General features: G+C 37.2%; 1 protein-coding gene across 4 annotated transcripts in view; it reads left to right on the forward strand.

Annotated features, from left to right (window-relative positions):
• The window catches only part of TENM4 (teneurin transmembrane protein 4), a 3,204,727-nt gene that overhangs the window by 2,105,348 nt on the left and 1,076,641 nt on the right, over window positions 1-22,738 (forward strand). For 3 of the 4 annotated variants that reach the window (XM_078340117.1, XM_078340116.1, XM_078340121.1), the window contains one exon: window positions 9,160-9,226. The exons of the other annotated variant lie outside the window; for it this stretch is intronic. The gene's annotated coding sequence lies outside the window, so the exon portion shown is untranslated. The remainder of the gene's footprint in view (window positions 1-9,159; window positions 9,227-22,738) is intronic. 4 annotated transcript variants of the gene reach the window in all.

The raw sequence follows: 22,738 nt of genomic DNA on the forward strand, positions 1-22,738 counted from the left end.
CTGACACAAAAACAGAAAATGAAACACCGCATATTCTCACTCATAGGTGGGTGATGAAAAATGAGAACACATGGACACAGAGAGGGGAGTACTAAACACTGGGGTCTATAGGGGGGAAAGGGGAGGGCAAGTGGGAGGGGGAGGTGGGGAGAGATTGCCTGGGGAGAAATGCCAAATGTGGGTGAAGGGGAGAAAGCAAACAAAACACACTGCCATGTGTGTACCTATGCAACTGTATTGCATGCTCTGCACATGTACCCCAAAACCTAAAATGCAATAAAAATAAAAAAATAAAATAAAATAAAATATGGAAGCAACATGTTGTCCAAAGACAGAAGAATGGATAATTAAAATGTGGTATATACACATAATGAAATGTTATTCAGCTTTATTTAAAAAGAAATGAAGTTCTGATGTATGCTACCACATAGATGAATCTTGATGACATTATACCATGTAAAATAAACCAGTCACAAAATGACACATACTATATGACACCACTGATATGAAGAACTTCGAATAATCAAAATCATAGAGACAGAAAGTAGAACAGTGGTTGCCAAGGCCTAGGGGAGGGGGTGGGAGTTATGATTTAATGTATACAGAATTTAGTTTATAAGATGAAGAGTTATGGAGAAAGATAGCAGTGATGGTTGTACAGCAATATAAATATATGTAATGCCATTAAATTGTCAATTTTAAGTGGTTAAGTTAGTAATTTTTTATATGTTTTACCATGATAACCACATATTGGAAAAAAATGTTTTTTTACTGGTTTGATTTGTTATCTTAAGAAATGACTGTATAAGTGAGGATCTATTCCTAATTTTTTATTCTGTACCATTGATCTATTTCTTGGATCATTATGTAGTATCACACTATCTTGAATACTACAAATTTATAGTAAATTTTGAAATCAAGTAGCGTTAGCTATGTAACTTTGTTCTTTCAAGATTTCTTTGGATATCCTTGCATTCCATGTATGTTTTAGAATCAGCTTGTCCATTTCACACCAAATAGTCAGAAAATTTTCAAATTAACGTCACAAGAAGAGCTAGAGAAACAAGAGCTAACTAAACCGAAAGCAGGCAGAACACAAGAAATAACCTAAATCAAAGCTGAACTGAAGAAAATGGAGATCAAGAAACCCGTACAAAAGATCAATGAATTCAGGAGTTCGTTTTTTGAAATAATTAATAAGATAGATAAACTGCTAGCTAGACTAATAAGAAAAGACTGTGAGAAAACCCAAATAAACACAATCAGAAATGACAAAGGAGACATTATCACTGACCCCACAGAATACAAAAACTCTCAGAGACTATTATGAATACCTCTATGCACATAAACTAGAAAACCTAGAAGACATTGACAAAGCCCTAGAAAAATAAAACCTCTCAACATTGAATGAAGAAGAGACTAAACCCCTGAACAGACCAATAATGAATTCCAAAATTATATCAGTAATAAAGTACTAGCCAAAAAGAAAATACAAGGACCAGAAGGATTCAAGCTGAAATCTACCAGATGTCTAGAAAAGGACTAGTAGATTAGGCGAAGGGAGTTTGGCCAGGTCAGAGGTACTAGAGGAAAAAGTTTTCTCAGATTCATTGTATTGAGTTTACCTGGATTGTATTGAATCTATAGATCCATTTAAGAGGAGTTGATATCTTAAGAAATTCAACATGGTATATTCCTCCATTTATTCAGATCTATTTTAGTTTCTCTCAGTAACATTTTTTTTAATATTTTTTTATTTTATTTTTTTGGGGGGGGGAAGGCAGGAAGGGAGGGAAGGAGGACGGTAGGGAGGAAGGCAGGGATGAAGGAAGGAAGGGAGGAAGATGGGAGGGAGGGAGGGAGGGAAGGGAAGGAAGGAAATCAAGCAATGAGAGAGACATTGCCGACCTGGATCTAGAGGTGGAGGGAGGGAAGGGAAGGAAGGAAATCAAGCAATGAGAGAGACATTGCCGACCTGGATCTAGAGGTTTACACGTTGATTTCTTTTTTTTGAGAGAAGGGAAGAAAAAAAAATAAGGAGAGGAAGAGAAAGAGGGAGAGTAAATGGAAATATTGCTTTATTCTGAAAAAATTTGGGTATTAATAATGGCCAATGTTTCATTTAAACCTATGGGTATGTGTGATGTTGTATTGACAAGAATGTATATTTTGTGTATTTGAAGTGGAGAGCTCTATAAATATTTATTAAGTTTACTTGTTCCGGATCTGAGTTCGAGTCCTTGATATCCTTATTAATTTTCTGTCTCATTCAGTCTAAGTCTCTAGGTATCTGGGTGTTAGGATCATTAGCTCTTGTTGTTGCATTGATCCTTTTGCCACTATATCTTTGTTGCTTTAAAATCTATTTTATCCAATACGAGAATTGCAACTCCTGCTTTTTATTTATTTATTATTTATTTTTGCTCTCCGTTTGGTTGGTAAATCTTTCTCCATCCCTTTGTTTTGAGTCTTTGTGTATCCTTGCATGTGAAACAGGTCTGGATGTAACATGCCATTGGGTTTTGGCTGTGTCTTTTGATTGGGGTACTTAGTCAATTTAAATTTAGGGTTTCTGCCATTTGATGTTAACTGGCTGTTTTATCCATTCGTTGGTGTAAATTCTTCTTTATGTTGGTGCTCTTTACTTTTTGGTGTATTTTTAGAAAGGCTAATACTGGTTGTTTCTTTCTGTGTGTTTCTTTCAGAAGCTCTTGTAAAGCAGGCCTGGTGGTAATAAAATCTCTGAGTTCTTGCTTGTTCATAAAAGATTTCACTTTTCCTTCAGTTGTGAAGCTTAGTTTGGCTGGATATGAAATTCTGGGCCGAAGGTTCTGTTCTTTGAGGATGTTGAATATTGGCCCCCACTCTCTTCTGGCTTGTAGAGTTTCTGCTGAGAGATCTGCTGTAAGTCTGATAGGCTTGCCTTTGTGGGTATCATGACCTTTCTCTCTGGCTGCCCTTAGTATTTTCTCCTTCATTTCAACCCTGGTGAATCTAACGATTATGTGCCTTGGGGTTGCTCTTCTTGAGGAATATCTTTGTGGTGTTCTCTGTATTACCTGGGGTTGAATGTTGACCTGCTTTGCTAGTTTAGGAAAATTTTCCTGAATAAAATCCTGAAGGGTATTTCCCAGCTTGGATTCATTCTCTCCATTGCATTCAGGTACACCTATCAAATGTAAATTTGGTCTTTTCACGTAGTCCCACATTTCTTGGAGACTTTGCTCATTCCTTTTTATTCTTTTTTCTCTAATCTTTTCTTCACGTTTTATTTCATTAAGTTGGACTTTGACCTCTGATATCCCTTCTTCTGCTTGGACAATTCGAGTGTTTAAACCTGTGCATACTTCTCGGAGTTCCTGTATTGTATTCTTCAGTTCCATTAATTCACTCATACTCCTCTCTAAGTTGTCTATTCTCAATAGGATTTCATCAAACCTTTTTTCAAAGTTCCTAGTTTCTTTACGTTGGGCTACAATGTGTTCTTTTAACTCACCGAAGTTTGTTATTATCCATTCCTTGAAGAGTGATTCTGTCATCAGGATGCGCTCGTTCTCCATCAAGCCTTGTTCCATTGTTGATGTGGAACTGTGATCATCTTTAGAGGGAGAGGCATTCTGACTTTGAGTATTCTCAGCTTTTTTACGCTGGTTTCTTCCCGTCATTGTAAGTTTATCCTCCCGCAGTCTTTGAATTTACCAACTTTCAGATTAGGTCTCTTGAGCGGGTGTCCAGGTGGTTAGTTCCCAGGGCCACAGCAGCAGCTTTAAACTGATGGTGCTTTTCTGCCCAGGATTCTCCTGTCTGGCTTCCTTCTTGTGTCCGCGGTAGGCTACTCTGCCTTCCTGGGGCTCCAAACCTTGGTCAGAAGGGGAACCGGTCCCGTTTACTCTGCGCCGAGCGCTGCTGTGCCGAGGTGCCGTTACAGCCACTGTGCGGGCTCTGGTGTCATGCTGGGGGCCCTTGTGGGTGGTCCGAACCTGTTTACTCTGCTCGGAGAGCTGCCGCGCTGAGGTGCCTACGGAACCACTGCGCCAGCCACGAGAGTCGCACTGGCCACCAGTGTGTTTCCTCCACTGGGGGATCTTCTGCTCCGTGAGCGACCAGAATTTGTCTGAAAGTGTGGCATCCTCTAGTTCTCCGTGCCTTCACTAAGAGCTGCAGTCCCGAGATGTTAGTGATTGGCCATCTTGGATCTGTCCTCTCTCTCAGTAACATTTTATAGCTGTTAGTGTAAAGGTTCTGTCCATCTTTGTTAAATTTATTCCAAAATATTTTATGTTTTATAACATGTAAATGAAACTATGTACATATTTACCACTATAAATTATTAGTGATTTTTACATGTTAACATTGTACCCTACTATTTTACTAAATTTACTTATTAGGTCTAATATATGTATTGCAGTTTTCTTTGGATTTCCTATGTAAATGATTATATTAGCTACAGATAGAAAGAATATTACTTCATCCACTTTATTAACTTTCCAGTATTTTTGTTCATTGGATCCTTTCCTCATTTCCAATCTAGGAAAGACAAACTAGAAAAAGTTTTCAGTATTTTCAACCTAGGCAAAGTATTCAGTATTTCACTATTAGGTATAATAATTGCTACAGGGTTTCTGGTGGAGTCCTTTATTAGCTTATAGAAATTTTCATCTATTTTTCATTTCTTGAGACTTTTTTTTTAACATGAAGGGATTTTAAATTTTGTAAAGTTCCTTTTCTGCATCTATTGAAGTGATTACCTGATTTTTCTTATATATTAATACAGTAAGTAACATTAATTAACTTTAGCATAGTGGGATTAAAACTTACCTGATCATGATATATTACTCTTTTTTCTCTTATTGATTCAATTTGCTCATCTTGTTAGGTGTTTTTGCATGTATGTTCATAAGGGATATTAGCCTTATTTGCTTTTAATGTTTTGTCAGATTTTGGCATTATGGTTATGCTGGCTTCATAAAACTAGTTGGGATGATTTTCTTCTACATTTTCTGAAATTATTTATGTAAGATTGGTTTCAGTTCTCTCTTGAATGTCTGATAGAATTTTATTTCCTTTTTTGTTGTCTGATAGAATTAGTAAAACCTTATAGACCTGAAGTTTCTTTATGGTAGAATTTAATAATGATTTAATTTCTTATTAGATATAGGGCTATTCAGATTTTCTGTTTTTTCTTATGTCAGTTTTGGTAAAAAGTATTTTTCAAATAATTTGCTGAATTTTTAAGTTGTTGAATAAGTGATATAAGTTATTACTGATATTCTTTTAATATCATTTAAGTGTCTATAGGGTTGAAAATAATAATCCCTTTTTTATGATTGATATTGATGATTTATGTTTTCTCACCCTTTTCCTTGATCATCCTAGCTGGAGTTTTACTAAGTTTCTGAGTCTTCAAAAAACCCACATTTGTTAATTTTTTAAATTATTTGCCATTTGCTATTTGCTTTATCTCTAAATTTATTTTTCTTTTTTCTATAAATTTTGCATTTACTTTGCTGAACTTTTGGTAGCATCTTAAGGTAATATCAGGGGTCATTGGTCAGAGCAATAACTCTCTCTAAACATTGCTTTCATTCATTCTATCTTGCAAATTTTGATATGTTGTGTTTTCATTAGAATTTAGATCAAAATATTTTCTAATTTTCCTCATTTCTTGTATTTATTTATTATTTAGAGTATATTTATTATCAAATATCATGATATTTCAAAGAATTTTATTATTATTGACTTCAATTTAATTCTATTGAGATCAGAGAACATACTTCATATAAATTTAATTCTTTTTAACTTAGTTTTTTTTAAATTTCTTAAATTTAATTTGTGGCTCAAAACATCACTTGGTGAACAAATGTACTTGGGGAAAAAAATGAGTATGTTGTAGTTAGAGCCTATGTGTCCTAAGCATATCAGTTAGGTTCAGGTGTTTGATAGTTCTATTCAGAACATTTATGTGTTTCATTTTTTCTAATTTCTATGAGAAGGATGTTAAAGTCTCTAGTTACTACTGACATGATAGATTTCTTTCTCTAATTTTGTTAATTCTAAATGTCTTCTTGATGAGATCTTTCATTATTTTATAGGGGGCTTTTTTGTTTTGTCCTTAATAAAAATCTTTGTCTTGAGATCTGTATGAGTCAAGGTCCAGAAATCACACAGAAGTTGAACAGGACAAATTTAATATAAGGAATTGTTCATTAGTAACATGAGACTAATTACTGAGTGGCAAAACAAACTCTACCATGAATGATGAATGACAGATACAGGGAGCAGCCACTACGTGTGGGACTGAAGAACAGTACGTAAGAAAGAAACATATTTTGAACAGGGCCGTAAGCGTGAGACTCAGACCTGGTTGGAAATGTGAGTTTGGCACATTAGGTGGCAGAGAACTTCATGGAGGTGCCACAAACTGCAGCTGGCAGCCCAGCAGTGTCCTGACAAAATTCACTAGAAAACAACTCGCTCAAGTGTTGCTGGAACTCACTAAAAAGACACCTACTGAGACCCCTGAAAGAGTCATTGGAATGTCAACTAGTGCAAATTGTTTAGAAAGCTGCCCATAAAGATGCCACCAATAGTCAATAGAAAACGAGCACCACTGGATGTCCTGTACACACACTGCTGGCCACTCATGCCTAGGAAAAATAAAAGCACACCAAACCAGAAACAAAAGCCCTTTCTTCCTACCGTGTCCCTGCAGCTCCCTCTACTGACAAAACTTGAAAAAGGTGGCACCTGCAGTACCACAAAGCAGGCCAAAGGTGGATGGATTTGGAGTTGGGAAACAATAAAATTGATAATTGGAAGAAGTAGTAGTCTGTTTGCTACAAACTCAGCAAGTCCAGATGTTTATGTTTACTGTTTGCATGGTTATCTTTTTCCATCCACTTACTTTGAAACATTTCTTTTAGACAGCATATTGTTGCTTTGCTTCTTGCTTTTTTAAAAACATCAATTTTGTTAATTTCTGGGTTTTAATTGAAATATTTTGTCCATTCACATTTATTGTAACCATTGTCATGGTTGAATTTAGGTCTACTAGTTTAGCTTGTTTTCTGTTTGTCTCTTCTGTTTTTGCTGCTTTTTTTTAATGCCTAGTTTTTAAAATAATTTTTAGAATTTTATTTATTTTATCTTTCCGTTTTTTGGTTATTTCTCTTTGCATTATTTTCTTTTTCTTTATTTCTTTTAGTGATTGCTCTGGGAATTACAACATACATCCCTAACTTTTCTCTCTAGAGTTAAAAGCATAACACATCATAAAATGTAGAAACCTTGCAACCCCATATACTTTTATCACCCCACACCTTATGTTTTAGTTGCCATGTTATAATAACTGAAAATATTACAGTACTGAGGTAATGCTACAATTTTTGCTTTATTTTAAATAAATTCAGAAAATCAAGTATGTTATGTTTAGCCAGATACTTAAAATTTCCAATGCTTTTTCTTCCTTCCTCAGGACAGATGTTTCTATCTGGTATCATTTTTCCTGAACCTGAAACACTTATTATTTCATGTCATGCAGATCTCTGACAATAAATTCTGTTGGTTTTATTTTATCTTTTTTGTTTAATTGTTATGGGGGTTCTTTTATTTGAGATGGGTGTGCACTCTGTCACCCAGGCTGGAATGCAGTGGTGCAATCCTAGCTCACTGCAGCCTCAGAGTTCTGGGGTCAAGCAGTCCTCCTGCCTTGGCCTGCCAAAGTTCTGGGATTACAGACATGAGCCACTCTGCCTGGCCTATTTTGTTGTAAGATATCTTTATTTTCACCTTCATTCTTGAATGAAAATGTCATTGGATATTTTTATTCTGGGTGCTTTTAGCACTTTAAAGATAATTGCATCACTCTCTGGACTCTATATTTACTGATAAGAAATCAGCAAGATTATGAGTTATTACTGCCCTTTATGTAACATGTCATTTCTTCCTGAGTGCTCTAAAGGTTTCTCTTTATTTTTGGTTTTTAGTAATTTGACTATGATTTCCCTAGGCATGAATTTAGTTCTATCTATCCTGCTTGGAGTTCTCTGAATTCTTGAATTTGTAAATTTGTCTTCTCCAAAGCCTGGGAAATTTTAGCCACTATGCCTTTCAATAATTTTTCTTCCTCATGTCTTTCACCTTCTTCTGAATGTCCAGGAGAACTTTTGTTATTTTCCCATAGTTCCTCGAGTCTCCTCTCACTTCTTCAATAATTTTTTTACTCTCTCCTCTTTAATTTGCGTAATGTCTACAGATGGTTTCCTCCATTATCTTCATTCTGCAGTTAAGCACATCCAGTGCATAGTTATTTTACATATTATACTCTTCAATTTGATCATTTTCATTTTGTTTTTTTTTTATTTTTACAGGATTTTCTGTGTTATTTTTTGCAGACACATCTCATAGGTCCATATTATTTATTTTGTATATTTTCTGTATTTTATGTTTATTTTTTTGAGATAGTTGATGATTTTTTCAAAATCACAGTTGTACTGAAATATAATTCACAGACCATTAAGATTCATTCACCCTTTATAAGGCACACAATTCAATAGTTTTTTAGCATATTCCCTGAGTTGTGCAACCATTATCACTATCAAATTTCACATCACTTTTTAAATAAACTTTTAGGTTCAGGGGTACATGTGTGGGTTTCCTACATAGGTAAACTCATGTCACAGAGGTTTGTTGTATAGATTATTCCATCACTCAGGGGCTACTCTTAGTATTCCATAGTTATTTTTTCTACTCCTCTCCCTCCTCCTACCCTCTACCCTCAGGGAGTCTCCAGTGTCTTTTCCCCTCTTACTATCCATGTGTTCTCATCCTTTAGCTCCCACTTAATTATACCGTGTTTGATTTTCTGTTCATGTGTTGGTTTGCTAAAGATAATGGCCTCCAGCTCCAGCCATATCCCTGCAAAGGACATTATCTGTTCTTTTTTAAGACTGCATAGTATTCTTTGGTGTATATGGACCACATTTTCTTTATCCAGTCTGCCACTGATAGGCATTTAGGTTGATTTCATCTCTTTGCTATTGTGAATAGTGCTGCAATGAACATATGCTTCCATGTGTTTTAATGATATGATGCTTTATATTCTTTTGGGTATATACCCAATAATAAGATTGCTGTGTCAAATTGTAGTTTTGTTTTCAGCTCTTTGAAGAATCACCACACTGCTTTCCATAACGGTTGAACTAATCTACAGTCCCATCAATAGCAGGTAAGCATTTCTTTTTCTCTGCAACCTCAGCAGCATCTGTTAATTTTTGACTTTTTAATAACAGCCATTAAGCCTGTGAGATGGCTATTATTAAAAATAATAAACTTAATAAAAATTTAATAAAGATAAAATATGTTATTTAAAACTTTAATAAAAATAATAAATGTTAAATAGTCACCATCTTACAGTCAGAAGGGCTATAATTAAAAAGATGTGAGATGGTGTCTCATGATGGTTTTTATTTGCATTTCTCTAATGATCAGTGATGTTGAGCTTTTTTAATATGCTTGTTGGCTGTATGTATGTCTTCTTTTAAAAACTGTCTGTTCATGTCCTTTGCCCACTTTTTAATAGGGTTGGTTTTTTCTTGTAAATTTGAGTTTCTTATAGATGCTGGGTATTGGACCTTTGTCAGATGCATAGTTTGCAAACATTTTCTCACATTCTGTAGATTGCTCACACTGTTGATAGTTTCTCTTGCTGTGTAGAAGTTGTTTTCTTTAAAGAGATATGATGATTTGTCAATTTTTGCTTTTGTTGGAACTGCTTTTAGCATCTTTGTCGTGAAACGTTTGCCAGGTCCTATGTCAAAAATGATATCACACATAGTGTCTTCCAGGGTTTTTGTAGTTTTTTGTTTTACATCCTTAATCCATGTTGAGTTTATTTTTCTATATGGCGTAAGGAAGGGGTCCAGTTTCAATCTTGTGCATATGGCTAGCCAGTTATCCCAACACCATTCATTGATTAGGGAGTCCTTTCCACATTGATTTTTGTCAGCTTCATAGAAGATCAGATGGTTGTATGTGTCTAGCCTTATGTCTAAGCTCTCTATTCTGTTCCATTGGTCTTTATGTCTGTTTTTGTACCCGTACAATGCTGTTCTGTAGCCCTGTAGTATAAAGTCAGGTAGCATGATGCCTCCTGCTTTGCTTTTTTTTTTTTTTTTTTTTTTTCTCTTTTTACTTAGGATTGCATTGGCTATTTGAGCTCTTTGTTTGGCTCTATATGAAACTAGAATAGTTTTTTCCTAGCTCTGTGAAGAATGTCTTTGGTAGAAATTGCATTGAATCTGTATATTGCTTTGGGCAGTGTATCCATTTTAATGATATTGTTTCTTCCTATTTATGAGCATGGAATGTTTTTCCATTTGTTTGTGTCATTTTGGATATCTTTTTCAACAGTGTTTTGTAAATCTCATTGTAGAGATCTTTCACCTCCCTGGTTAGTTGTATTCCTAGGTATTTTACTTTTTTATGACAATTGTGAAAGGGATTACATTCCTAATTTGGCTGTTCTCTTGGCTGTTGTTTGTATATAGAAATGCTAGTAATTTTTATACATAGATTTTTATCCTGAAACGTTGAAATTGTTTATCAACTTAAGAAGCTTTGGGGCCAAGACTATGCAGTTTTCTAGATAAAGGATCATGTCTACAAACAGGGATAGTTTGACTTCCTACTTGGATGCCTTTATCTCTTTCACTTGCCTAATTGTTCTGGCCAGGACTTCCAATACTATGTTAAATAGGAGTGAAGAAAGAGGACATCCTTGTCGTGTGCAGGTGTTCAAAGGAATGTTTCCAACTTTTGCCCATTTAGTATGTTGGCTGTAGGTTTGTCATAGATGGCTTGTATTAGTTTGAAGTCTGTTCTTTCAATACCTAGTTGGTTGAGAGTTTTTAACATGAAGGGATGTTGAATTTTATTGAAAGCCTTTTCTGTATCTATTGAAATTATCATGTAATTTTTGTCTTTAGCTCTCTATATGTGATGAATCACATTTACTGATTTGTGTAGGTTTAACCAACCTTGCATCCCAATGATAAAATCTACTTGATCATGATCGATTAGCTTTTTGATGGACTGCTGGAGTAAGTGTGCTAGTATTTTGTTGAAGATTTTTACATTAATATTCATCAAGTGTATTGGCCTGAAGTATTATTGTTGCTGAGTGTCTGCCATGTGTGGGTATTGGGATGGTGCTGGCCTCACAGAATGAGTTGGACAGGAGTTCCACCTCCTCAGTAGTTTGGAATAGTTTAAGAAGGAATGGTACCAGTTCTTCTTTATACATCTGGTAGAATTCAGCTGTGAATCCTTCTGGTCCTGGACTTTTTCTGGCTTTTTTTAAATTACTGATTCAGTTTTGGAACTCGTTATTGGTATGTTTAGGGATTCAGTTTCTTCCTGTTTCAGTCTTCAGAGGGTGTATATGTTCTGGAATTTATCTGTTTCTTCTAGATTTTCTACTTTGAGCCTATATTGATATTCATAATAGCCTCTGATGGTTTTTGTATTTATGTGGGGTCAGTGGTTATATGTAGGGTCTAGCCCTATAGGGTCCTTTGAGCCCCTCTCTACTGGTGCAGAGATGAGAAATTGTAGAAATAAAAGACACAGAGATAAAAAAAAAAAAAAAAGAGAGTTTGGGCCTCTGCCAACCCCCTCTGGGGGTTCACTGTCAACCAAAGCATGGAGTCTGGCAGTGTCCCCAAATGCCTGGACACTCTGACTTTTATTGAGTTTCAGATCTGGGGGCAGGGTAGGTAGGCCATGGCCTTGGTGGTCGGCAACTGGGGGCAGGGTAGATAGGGCATGGCGGTGATAGGGTCAAGTACATCACGTGTCATACAGGTAGGGACTCAGGAATCTCTAGTAGATGAGGTAAGGAGTGTAATGCATCAGCACTTTTCCATACTTGTTGAGAAAGAACAAAGACATTAAGATTTATATTACTTTTACTGATTATCTCTTCTAAGAAACAAGGAAACAGGTGCAGAAGAGGAACATGAGAGTGGACATGAAATGTGACCAATGAAGCACAGCAACACCTAGAGACATTTAAGTCCCTGGATGTCTGCAGGCATACCTGACAGCGTCAGGCCTACTGCAAGAGCTTGGAGGAACAGAGTTTTCTCCTAACTCCTCTGGGGAGGAAGACGTCTCAGTTATCTTGGACACCTCCTTCCCTAGCTTGCTAAACAGTGGGCGCTTTCCCAGCACTGGCACTGCCGCACAGCCAAGGTGCCCTCCTGCAGCCCTTGCTCAGGTGTGACAGAGGGCTTAAAGCATCTTGCCTTAGGGCCATTCATTTCACAATGTCACCCCAAGTTCATACTTTCAACCTGAGAGGCATTAGTAAAAGAATTAAGATCACTTATGAATAATTAAGATCAAGTATTAATAACTAATAACTACTACAGTTATATTTCTAGTCACTTTCTTCTTCATTATTTATATGGAAATAGGCTGAGGCTTCTGACTCCTGCTTTGGCACTGATGGGATTTCCCCCCTACAGTAATATACGCTTTGTTACTTTTAACTGTGTATATTTGGATCTTCTCTCTTCTCTTTCTTATTAGTCTATCCAGCTTTATATGTCTCATTAATATTTCTAAAGACAAACTCCTGGATTCATTGATATTTTGAATTTCTTAAGTGTGTCTCAGTCTCCTTCAGTTCACCTCTGATTTGGGGGATAATTTTGTTTTCCGCTAGCTTTGGGGTTGGTTTGCATTTGCTTCTCTACTTCTTCTAGTTTTGATATTAAGTTGTTAGTTTGAGATTTTTCTAACTTTTTGATGTGGGCATTTAGTGCTATAAATGTCCCTCTTTACACTGCCTTAGCTGCATCGCAGAGATTCTGGCATGTTGTATCTTTTTTCTTATTCATTTCAAAGAACTTCTTAATTGCTGCCTTTGTTTCATTATTTACCCAAAAGTCATTGAGGAGCAATTTGTTTAACTTTTATATAATTGTATGGTTTTGAGCAATTTTCTTAGTCTTGAATTCTGTTTCCATTTCACTGCAGACTAAGAGTGGTTGGTATGATTTCAGTCCTTCTGCATTTGCTAAGGGTTGTTTTATGTCTAATTGTGAGGTCAGTTTTAGAGAGTATTTGGCATGTGGCAATGCAAAGAATGTATACTCAGTTGTTTGGGGGTAAAGAGGCCTGTAGATATGTATCAGGTCCATTTGGTCTAGTATTGAGTTCAAAGCCTGAATATTTTTGTTAATTTTCTGCCTCAGTGATCTGTCTAATACTGTCAGCAGGGGTATTGAAGTCTCCCACTATTATTGTATGGGAGTCTAAGTCTCTTTGAAAGTCATTAGGAACTTGCTTTATGAACTTAGGTGCCTCTCTGTTAGGTGCATATATATTTAGAATAGTTCTTCTTCATGTTGAATTGAATCCTTTACATTATGTACTGCCCTTTGAAATTTTTTTTTAATCTTTGTCAATTTAAAGTCTATTTTGTCTGAAATTAGAATTGCAACCCCTGTTTTTTTCTGTTTTCCATTTGCTTGGTAGATTTTTCTCTACCCTTTTATTTTGAGTCCATGGTTGTCATTTTTGAGCCCATGGGTGTCATACGAGATCAGTCTCTTGAAGACAGCATCCCATTGGCTCTTGCTTCTTTATCCAGTTTGCTACTCTGTGCCTTTTAATTGGGACATTAGCCTACTTACTTTCAAGGTGGATTTGATCCTGCCATTGTGTTGTTCACTGGTTATTATGCTGACTTATTTAGGTAGTTGCTTTATAGTGTCACTGGTCTATGTACTTCAGTGTGTTTTTGTAGTGACTGGTAATGATCTTTCCACTTTTACTGCTTGTTTCAGGATCTCTTATAACGCAGGTCTGATGGTAATGAATTCCCTCAGTATTTGCTTCTCTGATAAGGCTCTTACTTTTCCCTCACTTATGAAGCTTAGTTTAGCCAGATATGAAATTCCAGGTTGGAATTTCTTTTCTTTAAGAATGTTGGAGCCTGGGTATAAGTGGCTTATGCCTGTATTTCCAGCATTTTGGGAGTCTTAGACAGATGATCAGTTGTGGCCAGGAGTTCAAGACTGGCCTGAGCAACATACTGAAACCTTGTCTCTACAAAAACAATATAAAAATTAGCCAGGTGTGGTGGCAAGTGCCTAGAACCCTAGCTAGTAAGGAGACCGAGGCATGAAAGTCACTTTAGCCTGGGAGGTGAAGGTTGCAGTGAACCAAAATTGTGCCACTACACTCCAGCCTGGGTGACCAGAGTAAGACTTTGTCTCAAAATAAATAAATAAACAAAATAAAAATAAATTAGAATGTTACATATAGGCCCCCAATCTCTTCTGGCTTATAGGGATTCTGCTGAGAGGTCTGCTGTTAGTCTAACGGGCTTCCCTTTGTAAGTGACCTTTTCTTTCTTTCTAGTGGCCTTTAGCATTCTTTCATTCTTTTTGACCTTGGAGAATCTGATGATTATGTGTCTTGGGATGATCTTCTTGTGAAGCATTTAGTGGGAGTTCTCTGCATTTCCTGAATTTGAATGTTGGCCTATGTATCTAGGTTGAGGAGTTTCTCATTGATGATATCCTGAAATAAGTTTTTCAAGTTTGTTCCATTTTCTCCATCTCTTTCAGGGATGCCAAGGAGGCATAGATTTGGTCTCTTTATATAATCCCATATTTCTTGGAGCTTTTGATCATTCCTTTTAATTTGTTTTCCTTTATTCTTGTCTATCTTATTTCAGGTACTTAATCTTCAAGCTCTGAGACTTTTTTTCTCAGCTTGGTCTATTGTGCTGCTGATACTTGTGATTGCATTACAAAATGCCTGTAGGGTGTTTTTCAGCTATATCAAATCGGTTATGTTCTTTTCTATACTGGCTATTTTGTCTGTCAGCTCCTGTATCCCTTGATTGTGATTCTTAGCTCCTTTAGATTGGGTTTCAGTGTTCTCCTGAATCTTGATGATCTCTGTTTCTACCCATATTCTGAATTCTAATTCTGTCATTTCAGGAATCTCAGCCTGGTTAGGAACCCTTGCTAGAAAACTAGTGTTTGGTCATTTGGAGGAAAGAAGACACTCTGGCTATTTGAGTTGTCATAGTTCTTGCACTGGTTCTTTCTCATCTTCATTCCTTCATTCTTGGAAGTTGCTGTCCTTTGGATGTTCCTTTTTTTCTTTTATCCTATTTGATGACCTTGGAGGTTTGATTGTGTATAAGGTAAGTTCAGTCAACTGGTTTCATTTCTGAAGGATTTTATGGGGCCAAGGCTCAGCTCCCAAATCCTGGACCGTGTGCTCTAACTCTGAGGGACTTATGTTCTCTGGCTCAGCTTTGTTCTCTGGCTCTTCGGTGTTAAGAACCTGCTGTGCTGAAGGGGCCAAGGTGCTCTTGGATCACTCGTCATAACACTCTGATTGGTGGTGCCAGTTAAAGTACTTCACAAGGCAGTGGCAGTGGGATCCATTCTTGTTCTCCATTGCCAGCATCAGCAGCAGTGGCAGCACAGTGGCGTGTGTGCTTATTGGCTGTAGCAGGATGCTACCAGATGCCTGAGTACCAATCTCCATGCAGGCATTTGCTGCAGCCCTGGGTCACAGCTTTCGGGGTCAGTGGGCCCCTGCCAGCAACTGTGTTGAAATTCACAGCAATGGTGGTATTAATATAGGCGCAGAGTGCTGGTGGGCACAAGACTATATCCATTTGGTTATTTTTGGTAGTTTTTATTCCTTTGTTGAGATTTTGTGTCTCTTTATTCAGCATAGCATATCATTTTTTACTTCATTGAGCCCAGTTAAAATAATTGCTTTTAAATCCTTATTTTCTCATTCCAACACTGGAGTGATTTCAGGGTCAGTCTCAGTTGATTATCTTTTCTCTTGCAACTAGGTCACAATCTTCTAATTTTTCATACCTAAAGTAACTCTGAATTTTATCCTGGACATTGTGATTATTATATTGTGGAGCCATTCTGTGATAGTCTGCAAGAGTATTGGTGTTTTTGTTTTAGCAGGCAATTAATTTTGCTTTCAGTCAGGGTTATCCAGAGAACTTAGGTAACCAATAGAATATATAGGAGATATATGCATAGGATACACACACACACACACACATATTATAATAAAATATTTACTTTAAGGAATTGGCTCATACATTGTGGAATTGTCAAATCTGAAATCTATAGGGCAGAGTGGAAGCTGGAAACGCAGGCAGGATTTGATATTGCACTCTTGAGACAGAATTAATTCTTCCTCAGGAAACACCAGTTTTTGCCCTTAAGATCTTCAACTAGATGCATAAAGCCCACCCATATCATCAAAGGTAATATCCTTTACTTGAAGTGAACCTATTTTACACGTTAACCATATCTACAAAATACCTTTACACATAATGTGTACATTAGCATTTGTTCAAATAACTGCGTACTATAGGTTAGGCAAGTTGATACATAACACTAACCATCACACTTGGTTAACTCACCTACTGAAAACATTCACGCTGGTGGTAGGTGTGCTCTCTAAGCCTTAGATACAAACTGCTTCCCATCTGCCCCACACATGCAGGGGTAGGCCAGAGACTCGGAAAGGGTTTATAAACAGAAGTCAGCTCCAGGTCTTTTCCAGGATTTTTTTCTCATTCTTCAGTGGCTGTGGTTAGCCTGAACTCTGTCATTTGATTTTTTTAAGCTGGAAAGAATGCGGATTTTGTATCATAGGTTTACTGACTCTGCATAGCATATTTGGTCTATCCTCGGGTTAAATGCTGCAAAAACGAAAAAAAAAAAAAACACCACATGATACTACCTTCTTCCAAACTATTTATTTCCCTACCAAAACTACTTGTAATTTTTGTATTTTTCAGTACCTTTAGTTTATTGTTATATTTTCATTTTTGTTTTTATATTTATCCACAGTTTACAGTTGCCATCTATGAAGGATAAGACCTGATAGGGGTTTGGCTGGCTATACTGGAAACCAAAACCTTATGGATATCATGGATAGCAAATAAAACAATGAAAGAAAAATCTTGGTGTGTTTCTAACACATGGTAAATGATCAAGAAATAGCAGCTATTATTATTATTGTTACTGCTACTGCTACTACTACTACCGGAATGAATAGTTAGTGGAGTGGCTGTTGCGGCTGTTGGTCTCATAGCCAAACTCTAGATGGTTCTAGGGGTTCAGAGAGTGGTAAGTCCAGATTCCTCATGAGCTCATCCCTCAGGATCATAGCTAAGGTTGTTTCCAGGGCTGTCTAGCCCTTTCTAGCAACTAGTGCTTCTGGGGAAACTGAAGTAGCCATTTAATTGTAAAGATAGAACTAGTCTAGAAAATTTTCGAAGAGCAATTAGAGAAGACTGGGGCTTCAGGCACTCATGGCTAGACTATAGGCCCCCTACGTAAAAGTAAACTTCACAAATTTCTCCTGTTTGATTGATGTCTGTATCCCCAAGGTCCAGACCAGTGCTTGGCACATAGTAGGCACATCATAAATATTAACTCAAAGAATGGAGATCAAAGTTTAGAAAGCAGGACCCACCAAGTGCCTACTTGAAAAGTTCGAAAATGCTTTTCTGAATGAAGACAGCCTCAGAAAAGGAGAAAGCTGAGTCTGTGAGTAGGACAGGTGACTGGTAGCAGCAATGGAAAAAGCTGGAGAGGGCAGACCACCTCCTCCACAGAGCTTCCATCAGCTCAGCTCGGCTAGAGGACATATGTTCTACTTCAGCTTGTCCCAGGCTGGAAAGCATGGATGCTGTCTGAGTGGCCTACGTGAAGCCTCTGCTTGAGGTCTCATCCCCATCTTGAAGCAGTTTTTGATCATTTGTGGCTTGGCACCACAAAAATATGGACTTTGCCAAACCCCCACTTTCTTTCATGTTTCAGCCCTGACACCCTAAAAAACAATCTTGAGCCTATTGATTCTACTTCTTCATTTTCACTTATGTCATCAAAACCTTCACTGAAAGCATATCACTAGCAGTCAAAGGAATTGTCAACTGTTGGTTAGGGCGATGAGTCAGCTCAGTCTGGGTTATTTTCCGAACCACGGCACTGATTTCTCTGTCACTCTTACATCCCCTCGAGCTGTCCCAGCCACAAAATCTTTGCACTGAGCCAGTAGACTTAACCATTTTTTAAAGCAGTCTACATTTTAAAAAGTATTTGCTCATTATAAAATATTAGGGAAATTTAGATCAATATAGATAAATCAACAGAAAATGCCAGCACCCAGACAAGCACAGTAAACATTAATCCTATTTTTTTCCATACTTTTTCTCTGACAACATATTTTTATGCAGTTGAGATCATGGTATAAGAGTTTTGTGTCTACTATTTCACTTAATATAAAAAGAAATTCCATGTTATTACATATATATGTATATAATTATAATGCCTGTAATTATTCAGTCAAGAAAAATATTTGTTGAAAGCCTGCTATGCATCACTCACTGCAGATATCTAGCAGTGAGGACAAAACGTCTGTCCTCAAGGAGTTTATCCTGTAAAGCAGGAGACACACGGTGAGTAAATGACTCTGGCTGTAACTGCAGTGAAGAAGACTAGGGTGGGGTGAGGGACCAGTGTGTTGTTTGAAGGAAAGCCTATTGAGGAGGTGACGATTTTAGCAAAGGCCTGGTGAAAGTGAGGCTTATAAGACTCTGTGAAATCCATGAACAATAATTCATATAACCAAGAACGTGACGTCAAACATTTAGCTTGCTCACAAAATTTTGCTCTTACCACCGCCAAGCACTTTGAAATCAGCAAACATTTTGAGCTGAGGCACTACTCAAAGTACTCATTGCTACTTGCAGAAATTAAAGCTGCCAGAACTATTTGAGCTAAACAGAGGATAAAAGGGAAAGAAGAGAGGACTTCAGAAAAAAACAAGGGCAGGAGTAAAAGGATAAGAAAACTAGAGGGGAGAAGAGGATGTGCGCATGTGTGCCGGCGTACATGATAAGATGGTACCTACGTCCCTGAGTAATAGAAAATAAAGGAATGGAGAGAAGGCATTTTCCTGAAAGACCGAAGTATCAGCAAAAGTTATTCTTGGCCAAAATAGGACTACATATAAAGGAATAGGGATTTGTTACAGCAGCCTAACATAATTTTAGGGAAATTCAAATCATTATAGATAAATCAACAGAAAATGCCACCACCCAGGTAAGAATGGTAAACATTAATCCTTCCTCTCCATACCTTTTCTCTGACAACAAATTTATATGTAGTTGACATTATGGTATAAGAGTTTTGTATCTACTATTTCACTGAATATAAAAATAATTCCATGTTATTAAATATACGTGTTGATGTTTGACAAATATTCTCTTTTCCCCGACATTGCCCGCCTGGCATCCTTAGTACTGCCCTCTTAGCTGCCAATGGCTAAACAGAAATAACTGCTCCCTTCTTTAAATTTTCATAGAATTTTAACTGTGTCCAGTACAATGTTTGGTAATAGGTAAAAAATTTAAAAAAAATTAACTGTTTCATGAATTTAAAAAATCTTAAGAATAACACTCTACCTTATGTAATAGTTATATATAAATATAATAATAGTTACATTATAATATTTATAAATATAATAGTTATTATATATATATATATATATATATATATATATATATGTGGGATTTTTTTCCATATGGTGATGTTAGGCCCTTGAGAAACAGTCCTTCATCTTCTTTGCTTCCTGCATTGGGTGCAGTACAGATAATTCTGTGCTAAGGGAAAAAGAAAGAAATAGAGGTACAGATAAGACAAAGACAGAGCTGGAAAATGCAGTTAAACCAAGAACATTGCAGCAGGGTACAGGAATTCCACAGGTATGAAAAGAATGGGGAATTGAGCACAACAGAAGCCCAGGGCTACCCCACACCTTAACCTTGAGCACATCCTTAATGTGCACACCTTAACCTTGAGCCATCCTCTTGTCTAGCCTGGAGGCCGCCTATCCACTACTGCTAGGCCAGCCATGGGGCGTGGCAAGTCTGAACTGCATTCTGAGACAGATAGCTTCTCTGTAGAATAAACGATGTCTGTCAGGTTTTTCAGAAGCTCCTTAATGCTTTTAAATTCATTATTGTAATTAGAAGCTCTTCTCAGATGGTCACAACCTCCCAGGAACCCCCATAGCAGCAGACATCCAAGGTGTATCTGATCAGCGTCATTTGCTGCCTGGCTCAGTATGGTCAAGACAGCAAGCTGTGTTACATGGTAAGGTGTACTGGTGCTCAGTGACTGCACAGGGCTATATAACCCCATGGCCTCTAATTTGTAGATAGCCATACCTTTTCTCTGTTTTACTGCCATAGTCACAATGCCAACAACATGCTATCATGTGTAGCTTGCCATACAAGCACCATATTCAATGCATGCTTACCCATTTCTAAAAGCTTCTGAGTGGAATACTAGGCATGTGACTTAAAATAGCTGACATAGACCACACACAAACTTTCTCAGGCTTATTTGGAAGATATTTCTGCTATTTGTATTAATTTCACCTTCAGCCTTCTTGCTAAAGCCCAGACAGGGAATTCCATGGGCTAATTCAGATTCACACTGAAACTAACCTATATTTAAGCTATGACTTTGTAGATTCTTTGCTTTGTGATTCTGGTCTAGTTACTTAACCTTTCTGTGCCTTATTTGCTTCACTTCAAAATGAAGAATAATAATGTCCCAATCTGTGCTGAGAATTAAATAAAATTCCTAATATACCTATAACAGGCACTCAATAAATGATGGAAATGGTGGTGATAGTTGATGTTGCTGCTTTTGTTGTTATATAATAGTTTCTTTTGCACTGCTCCCAGGTAGGCCTTGGCTTTCTCCTTCTGCATATGATCAATGATTAGTTCCTTAACTTAGTCATAAGACTTCATTATCATCTTTTTTATTCTTCAATATAACTGTGAAACGGAAATAGTCCTTGATGTTGGGACAGGCAGAAGCTCCTCCTGGAAGAGATGGACTTTGCGCCAGCTCATGAAGAAAGAATCTGATTTCATGGCAGGGCATAGTGAGAAGAAGAGCTAGACAAAAGGGTGGTTGCTGCAGGTCAACCTTCAAAGTCCACAGGCAGTAGAGCTGATAGGGTTTGGATGTGGGTCCCCTCTGAATCTCATGTTGAAATGTGATCCTTAGTATTGAAGGTGGGGCCTAATGGGAGGTATTTTTGTTGTGGGGGTGGATCCCTCATGACTAACTTGATGCCCTCCCTGTGTCATAAGTTTAGGAAAGAGCTGGTTGTTTAAAGAGCCCGGCCCCTCCCTGCTCTCTCTTGTTCCCTCTCTCACCATGTGACACACCTATTTCCCTTTGCCTTCTGCATGAGTGGAAGCTTCCTGAGATCCTCACCAGAAGCCAAGCAGATGCTGGCACCATTCTTGTACACCCTGTAGAACTGTGAGCCAATTAAACCCCTTTTCTTTATGAATTGCCCAGCCTGAGGGATCCCTTTATAGTAGTGTGAAATGGACTAACACAAAGGCCTAGGCATAAGGTTTGGCTGTTGATCTCTACCCTGAAAGATCGAGCAAGCTTGTCGACAACCTTTAATACCATTGTAAATATGATGCACTTCAACACGTTATAGAGCATGTGTTAAAGAATTCCAACAAGTTGTTAATGGCAGCAGAGTTCAAGGACTATAAAGATGGGTCTGAAGTAAGATGACAGAGTTGTGGGATACGGGGTGCATTAGTAATGATTTGGGTGGAAACACCATTAATCACAAGCTACAGCTCTACGTTTTTACAGTACTTAAGCATTCTCCTAATGGGACTTCACCTTAGAATCAGCGACTTTTTTATAGTCCAAACCATCTGTCTATTATTCAAGCTATCTCTCGTGTGTACATGCACACAGACAGACACACACACACACACACACACACAGAGAAACACACACCCCTCACAGAATCAGGCCTCCATGCCAAGTGACTTCCTAATGCATGATTTTTTTTGATACGCCAAACAGAGCTCTTGTGTCTCCCTTCCAAAACAATAGGAGTGTGGAGTGACATTCATATATTTCTAAGTTAGATCAATCAAACCCTGAGAAAATCAACCAAACATTTCTCTGGAGAGTACTTTAATTTCTGCTTACAAAAGCATAATATATTTCCAAGTATGTGCTATGAGTAATACGTTGCTATGTGAGTTGCTACTCACAATCAAAGGCATGTTAGAAGCATGGCTCTCAAATATTTGTTTTAAATTAAATGAGCCATGTTTATTTATCTGAAGGTTTTTATCTTTTTTTCATCCTAGAACACCTGGAACTATTTTTGCCATACATGGCAAAGCAATAGCAAATATTTGTGCATCTTTGGGGTTTGTATATCTGATTGCTAATATTTTTGCAGCCAAATGAAGTTGGTAGAGGCAAATAAAATAAGCCTGAGATTAAGAACATGAGAGTATGCCTCAGCAAAAGCTTAACAGTTTGCTGAATGATGGTTGGTGGCAAAAAAGATTAATATAATTATTTTGTTTTTAATCTAATTTTACATGTGGCATAAAGGTAAAAATCTAGTAAGGGTAGAATAAAATAAAAAGTCACTCTCTACCCACTTTTCAAACCCCATTACCAAGAAATATTTTTAATTTTTGTTTTTAGTTCTTTGTTAATTATAAACATAATGCTAAATAATTTATTTATGCTTTTATTTGGTGATCCATCATCTGTAGACTGTGCCTCAGGCTATTTCCTTTATAACG

This window comes from Callithrix jacchus, chromosome 10 (assembly GCF_049354715.1).
Source record: "Callithrix jacchus isolate 240 chromosome 10, calJac240_pri, whole genome shotgun sequence".
In the NCBI taxonomy this organism is placed as follows: domain Eukaryota; kingdom Metazoa; phylum Chordata; class Mammalia; order Primates; family Cebidae; genus Callithrix; species Callithrix jacchus.